General features: G+C 41.9%; 1 protein-coding gene across 1 annotated transcript in view; it reads left to right on the top strand.

Moving 5' to 3' along the window:
* The first annotated feature begins 6,654 nt into the window (after positions 1-6,654).
* Positions 6,655-7,210, top strand: part of myo16 (myosin XVI) — a 236,115-nt gene continuing 235,559 nt past the window's right edge. Inside the window, exon 1 of the mRNA XM_034185981.1 lies at positions 6,655-6,855. The gene's annotated coding sequence lies outside the window, so the exon portion shown is untranslated. The remainder of the gene's footprint in view (positions 6,856-7,210) is intronic.

The raw sequence follows: 7,210 nt of genomic DNA, 5'->3' as shown, positions 1-7,210 counted from the left end.
AGAGCGTACTTTGTAAAAATCATGTTAGCACAATAACTTAATTTGTAACTCCCTGATTATCATCAAACTTGGTATGTGTGTTGGATATATTGACCCCAAGAAGCTTATTGTCTTTGGGGTTCAAGGTCAAAGTCAGTAGTGAGTACTTTTTGAAAATCATGTAAGTGCAATTACCTCTTTCCTAAATGCTTGATTGTCAGTAAAGCTAGCATGTATGCCAGGCATGGTGACCCCAAGAAGCTGATTGATTTTTGAGATCAAAAGGTCAAAATGATTGAACTGCACTTTGTAAAATCCTTCTGCAGGAAAGCGTCTCGTCAACGGTTGCACATGGCGCCCTGAGTTGGTGTAGACTATGCTCTTATTATAGTTACTGGCTCTGATAAATTGGGTGATTTTGGTGATTTTAATAAAAGAAAATATATCTTTCAAACCAGCAGGCAGATTTGGGGGTATAAAGGATTAAAAATGTACATTTCCTCATTACTTGTTCTTAACTTTGAAGGTTGTTGAGTTTGTCATTTTATTGTTGGTCAGAGAAAAATAAGCCAACGTGATTTAGACGCCTGCAGTCAGTCGCCTTGGATTGAATTGTTGACTCAGAATGCAGATGAGATTTAACAACATTTAAAATACTTTATTGCATTTGTACTGTAATCATTACTGTTGACCTTCATTCAAATGAATATTTCAGGTGACAGCTTTTCATTGTAGTCAGTTTTCCTAAATATAAATGGCATACTGGCATGAATCACAATCAGCACTATCAGCACACTGGAGCGTGAAACAAATCTATGTGTTTGCCAGATGAATGGTAAACCCCCCCCCCTATTGTCTGTTTAGCGTCCATGAGTGTGTTTATCTTTTTCTGAGTAAGCGGAGAGCTGCTGAGGAAGTCCCAGCTAAGAATAGGTCAGCTGGTAGACAGCCCAACAGACATCACAAATGGAGACGGGTTTCACCCAACAACAAGTACCACCAGTTCAGTGGTTTGAGTAAACTGGAATTTCCCCAGTATGACTTTGCTGACAGCTGACAGAAGTGTTCCAGTGGGGTGACTCTCTTTTCTTTCTTTCTTATCAATGACAAGAATTGTTATGGGTGTCTTGGTGGCTTCCCTCACTAGTCCCCTTCTTGGACAATCACTCAGTACTTGAGAACGTTTCCTCCAGACAGATTTACCATGCAGTACCACACTGTTTGTATTTCTAAACTGAAGTCAGACATACGAGGTCTGTCAATAAAGTAACGGTCCTTTTTATTTTGTTCAAAAACTATATGGATTTCATTCATATGTTTTTACGTCAGACATGCTTGAACCCTCATGCGCATGCGTGAGTTTGTTGGTGACGTCATTCGCCTGTGAGCACGCCTTGTGGAAGGAGTGGTCCCGCCCCCTCATCGGATTTTCATTGTCTGGAAATGGCGGAATGAAAAGGACTTTTTTCTATCAGAATTTTTTCAGAAGCTGTTAGAGACTGGCACCTGGAAACCATTCGAAAAATTTATCTGGCTTTTGGTGAAAATTTTACGGGCTTCACAGAGAATAAGGACTGTTACCAAAGCTTTAAGGACCCCTTTAAGGACACTCGGCGTGCCGCGCTCCGAGCTGCGACTACGCGGCACAAGCCACCGGACCATTTCTAAACGGATGGCTCTGTGGATACGAGACCATCATGTGCTCTTTCTCTGGTTATCACAAGAGCTGGACATCAGCCATTTTCCGGCAGATTTCACTTTTAACAAGAGATTTTGTCATGGAAAGCCGCGCGGAGGCTTCGCGCGTCACGACCGATTTGCTTTGGAAGTGAGACAAAGGAACGCCTCCGTTTCGGGATGTCAGAGGACAAGTTTGGACATGTCTATCTCGGCTTTCAATGCTTACCAGTCCAGTAAGTATCAGTGAAATTGTGGAGAGCTGGGCATGTCCAAACTTGTCCTTTATCACTCCGAAACGGAGGTGTTCCTTTGTCTCGCTTCCAAAGAGAATCGGTCGTGACGCGCGAAGCCTCCGCGCGGCTTTCCATGACAAAATCTCTTGTTAAAAGTGAAATCTGCCAGAAAATGGCAGATGTCCAGCTCTTGTGATAACCAGAGAAAGAGCACACGACGGTCTTGCATCCACAGAGCCATCCGTTTAGAAATGGTCCGGTTGCTTGTGCCGCGTCATCGCAGCTCGGAGCCTGGCACACCGAGCATCCTTAAAGGGGTCCTTAAAGCTGTAGTAACAGACCTTATTCTCTGTGAAGCCCGTAAAACTTTCACCGAAAGCCAGATAAATTTTTCGAATGGTTTCCAGGTGCCAGTCTCTAACAGCTTCTGAAAAAATTCTGATGGAAAAAAAGTCCTTTTCATTCCGCCATTTCCAGACAATGAAAATCCGACGTGGGGGTGGGACCACTCCTTCCCAAGGCGTGCTGACAGGCGAATGACGTCACCAACAGGCATGGAAAAACTCATGCATGCGTACGAGGATTCAAGCATGTCTGACGTAAAAACATATGAATGACATCCATATAGTTTTTGAAAAAATAAAAAGGGCCGTTACTTTATTGACAGACCACGTATTCAGTGAGGTGGAAATGTTCTAATATCTATCCCACTGACTTTTGTAAAGTAAACTAGCTGTAAAAGTGATGATTTGTATTAACAATAATTCTGACATTTAGTTTGTAGAGCTAGAAGAGAAAAACAGTTATTGTTTAACACTGATAGTGTGAAACGTCACATTATTATGAACAGGCATGCACATAACTGGTACTCATGGTGCTTGTGCGTGCTAAAAAAAAAATGATGCAGAGCAGAAAACACAAGGGAAGCACTTCATAGGAGGAAAGCAATGACAGATTGTAGGAAAAGTGTTTTCCTCTATCTGCTTTCTACTGTGCATCAATGATTTTTAGCACATACGAGCACAATGAGTACCAGTTATGCAGTGTTGTATAAAGTACCGGAAAATCACACTTAAGCAAAAGTACAGATACCCATTAAAAAAATGACTTTAGTAGAAGTTCAAGTCACTGATTGAAATGCTACTCAAGTAAAAGTCTTAAAGTATCGAGTATTTATTGTACTTAAGTATGACAAGTAATGTACAACTAAATGTACTCAAGTACTGAAAGTAAAAGTACAAGCAAATGTTAATCAAAAATGCACTTCAGAAACAAGGTTTCAAAAGCTAAACGAGAGTAGGCTACTCCTTAGGTGTTCACAGGAAACATTTATTTCTATATGTATTTGTTTATTTTCATTGTTACATGCTTTTATCTTTTCTGTTGTGTTTTGTTTCATTATGTTCTTTTTGTCTCTTTCTCTAAAATTATTGTCTATTATGTAGACTATTATTGTTGTTGCTATAATATATGAATAAAAATACATTTAAAAAATTACAATTTGACTCTTTTACGACAAGGAACACTGAGCCATTAATTATACAGAAAACAAATCAACACAAATGTGCTGATGCGAACAGCTTAATGCTAAAATACATCTATCAACTGGTTCAGACCATAACAAGTCGGTTTAACATAAAAATATTAAATATTACTCACAGACATATGCTCTTCAGGGTTTTAGCGGGGAAAAATTAGGATAAAGCGAAATAAAACAATCAATCCATGAATCGTAGATCAAAGCACTGCTTCGACCTGCGAATCACTGCTTCGACCTGCGAATCACTGCTTCGATTGGTTCAGGGTTCAAAGCAAAGCCGCGTTGCAGAAACGTTGATTACAGACCCGCTGCAGGTCTGTAATCAATGTAGATAAATGATCATTTTCCTGACAAACACCCCCCAAGTGCGCAACTGCAAAAAACCCCAACCAGACATGCCTCATGACAAATCGGCCTGACATTGTTGCAGTCACTATTAATCAGTGGTGTCTCTGGGTGAAAACACGACTTTTTTCATGTGTGTGTGTTTTGTAACAAGTAACGGCATGGCGAATAGAAAATGTATCGGAGTAGAAGTATGCAATTAAGGTCAGAAATGTAGTGAAGTAAAAGTGAAAGTAAGCTGAATTAAAAAAACTCAAGTAAAGTACAAAGTCTCCCAAAACGTACTTAAGTACAGTAGTGAAGTATTTTTACTTTGTTACTATACAACACTGCAGTTATGTGCACCACTGATTATAAAAGTCTTAATGCTACTGGTATTTTTGAGAGCAACAAGAAGTTCCTACCTGAGACAAGCAGCCTAGTAACATTGTATTCCAGCTAGTGATAATAAAAGCCATGCGCTTTGCAGAGCTGGTTGCATGAGATTTGTACTTTTAAGGGTATTTTTTCCAGTGGGTTCTTCATTCTGTCATATTCCTCTGTCACCTCACAAGGCAGACAGTTTAGGTCAACAGCTAGCCAGCGTTATCTCTTTATGGAGACCAGTGAGCCTCTTATTCCTGTATGGCAGGGGTGGCCAAGTTCGGTCCTCGAGAGCCACCTTCATGACACTCTTAGTTGTCTCCCTGCTCCAACACACCTGAATCCAATGAAAGACTCATTAGCAGACTTTTAATGAGCCTTTCATTGGATTCAGGTGTGTTGGAGCAGGGAGACAACTAAGAGTGTCAAGAAGGTGGCTCTCGAGGACCGAACTTGGCCACCCCTGCTGTACGGTTTAAGTATTTAGGAAAGACTACATTCCTGGTTGAAAATGCTGAGATAGATGAAGAATGAGTGACATATAGAGACAGATGGAGGGATACAACAGAAGGAACATATTTTAAAACAAGATGGTGTGGGAAAATACATGACAGCCTGAACGGGGATTCCACAAATTCTCCCACTCTCGTTTCGCTTTGTGTCTATATTTACTAGAGGTGTTGCTTTCTTTCTATCTGTAATTCTTTGCTGTCTTAAACTTTAGCTTTCATGACACACACTCCAGATTTCAACCTCCTCAGTGACAGACAAGATGTTTTATTTTCCGTCTTCCTCATGTCCATTTACAAAAGGATATTCCAGGTGTCCACCTGTATGAGCCCCCTGAAGTTTGGACCTGGGCACCGCTGTGTAGTGCGCAATCCCTCAGACTAACCACTGACCTAAGGGGATGACTAGTTGTCTTTGATATTGTACAAAGTCCCTTTGGGAATCTTTGGGTTCTGCTGGAATGACTTTGTGTTAAACAAATGGTTACTTAGGGAGACTCAAATGAGATGTATCACTGGCATTGTGACAGAATGTCAGCTACGACATTATGGCGTTGCGGCTCCTTTCTCTAGATATCATATGTATGCCTGGGTGGTTGCCATCCAGGACCCAGGGCAGTTCTGTAGTATGGCAGATGCGGTAATATATACGAGTACACTGGGGGCTGACCTGACATGGTCTTTTCTCATGTCCAGGCACATGTCAGGGATTTTAAGTCAAAATCAAGGATATTGGATGATGAAAGGGTTGGATTTTTTATGCTATTATTATTATTATTATTATTATTATTATCAGCAGCAGTAATAGTAGTAGTAGTAGTCGCCATTGGTTGTGGCAATCCAATGTAAACAAATGCACATGTTAATATTTCTAAGTCAACCATGTGTATAACGTTTAGTAGTGCTATTTTTCATGTTTTGACAAAGGTGGCAATAAGTGAAAAGAATGACGTCATGTTCGTGCGCTGATATTGTGATAATATGAAATGCAAGATGTCATGTTTGTGCACCGATGTCTGATTGGACAAGAGTCTACCATGCTGCCTGAAAGGTTCAGGAAAAATAAATTTGCGGCCCCTTCTGCTGGGGTAGAATTGAGCTCAGCTCCTCTCAGCTGTCTCACTGCTGCAAAATAGTTATCAGAACTAAATTTATCAGAAGCTAATTGGTTCGCTGGTGGTTTTTGAAAAAAAAAGCTAATCCTCTAACAAAACAGTTAGCTTTGCTAATTAGCGGATTAGCGGAACTGTGCCCACCACTAGCGTGAACATAGGACAACAATGAACTTATCTGGACCATGAAGATTATGGAGAGCAATGAGGGGGCGGTGACTGGGGAAGAAGGTTACTCACATTTTAATCAAAGAGGCTTCAGAAAGTGATGGATGTTTGATTTGTCTCTCAATGAACTGGTTCTCCATCTCTTTGCCAAGTTCAACATTGGGTTATTAGCACATAATCACAGCGGTAATGGTTTTGCTCATGAACTATTCATCACCTCACTTCACTGGTGAACTGTGGAGGAGCAAATGTTTGGATATTTGTTTGTGAGAATGTATAACAAACGACAAACATGTCTGTGCCTCAGCGTTTCAAATGCATTATGTGTTTTACTCCGCGCCTGCGAGCGTCTAAACAAGGGATTTCCTGGCACACATTTTCAGTCTTGTTTGCGTCTCCTGGCAAGCTTGTTCCCTTTGTCTGCCGTCGTAGTCTTTATTGGCTGCCTAAAGAGAACAAAAGTCAGCCAGTTTAACCAGAAACTCTGCAGGGTATATACGCTCCATGAGGTGAAGCCGTGCGCCGCCTCCTTTCTATTCGGTATCCTCCCATTTGTTTTTCTTTTTTTAAAGCAGCGCTCAGAAGCACCTGGCTGGTTGGACGTCTGAGTGGCTGAGGGCGTAACTGTACCCCCCCCCTCAGATGGAGTAAGTGGGCTGGGCTCTCTGAGGTCAGGAGAGGAGGCGGGACGGAGAAAGAAAGAGACAGATAGATGGATGCAATCGAAAGAACAGCGCCAAGCGGCGGAGTTGCCATGACTACGAGGAAACGGATGAATGAATGACATCACAGTGGCGGGGTGGTGAGAGAGTGTGAAATTGATTTGGTGGAGAAGCACGGGGAGTCAGCTCTCGTTGGATTTCATCGGGTAGACACGTTTCTCTCTGCTCGGTACCTGTATGTCCCCCGTGGACGAGCTCCCACAGGTAAGACTCTACGGTTGCTTGATTCCACGATTCCTCCCTCCCGTCTCAACGCCCGGTCTAGCATTGGTGAGTTTCTCTCTGATAAGTCCGTGCAGCTCTTGGGAACGAGGGGCGAAACCAGTGAGAGGATGTGTGTGTCTGTGTGTTAATGCTCGTGTTCCTGAGAATGAAAAGAAAGGCAGATGTGCTGTACAGATGTCGTGTGTCCAAATTTGCCACGAGTTGCTCAGCATAGAAGAATGTGTGTGTTTGTGGCAGAGAATGAACAGCTGATTGTGACGCCAACTGGATATTCCGGTACACTTCCAGACTGTATTAAATACGCAAGCGTCAACAGATACAACCTGTGTTGTTG

Source organism: Thalassophryne amazonica, chromosome 14 (assembly GCF_902500255.1).
Source record: "Thalassophryne amazonica chromosome 14, fThaAma1.1, whole genome shotgun sequence".
Classification (NCBI taxonomy): domain Eukaryota; kingdom Metazoa; phylum Chordata; class Actinopteri; order Batrachoidiformes; family Batrachoididae; genus Thalassophryne; species Thalassophryne amazonica.
Note: the sequence above shows the minus strand (reverse complement) of the source record. Positions and strands in the feature narration are given on the sequence as shown.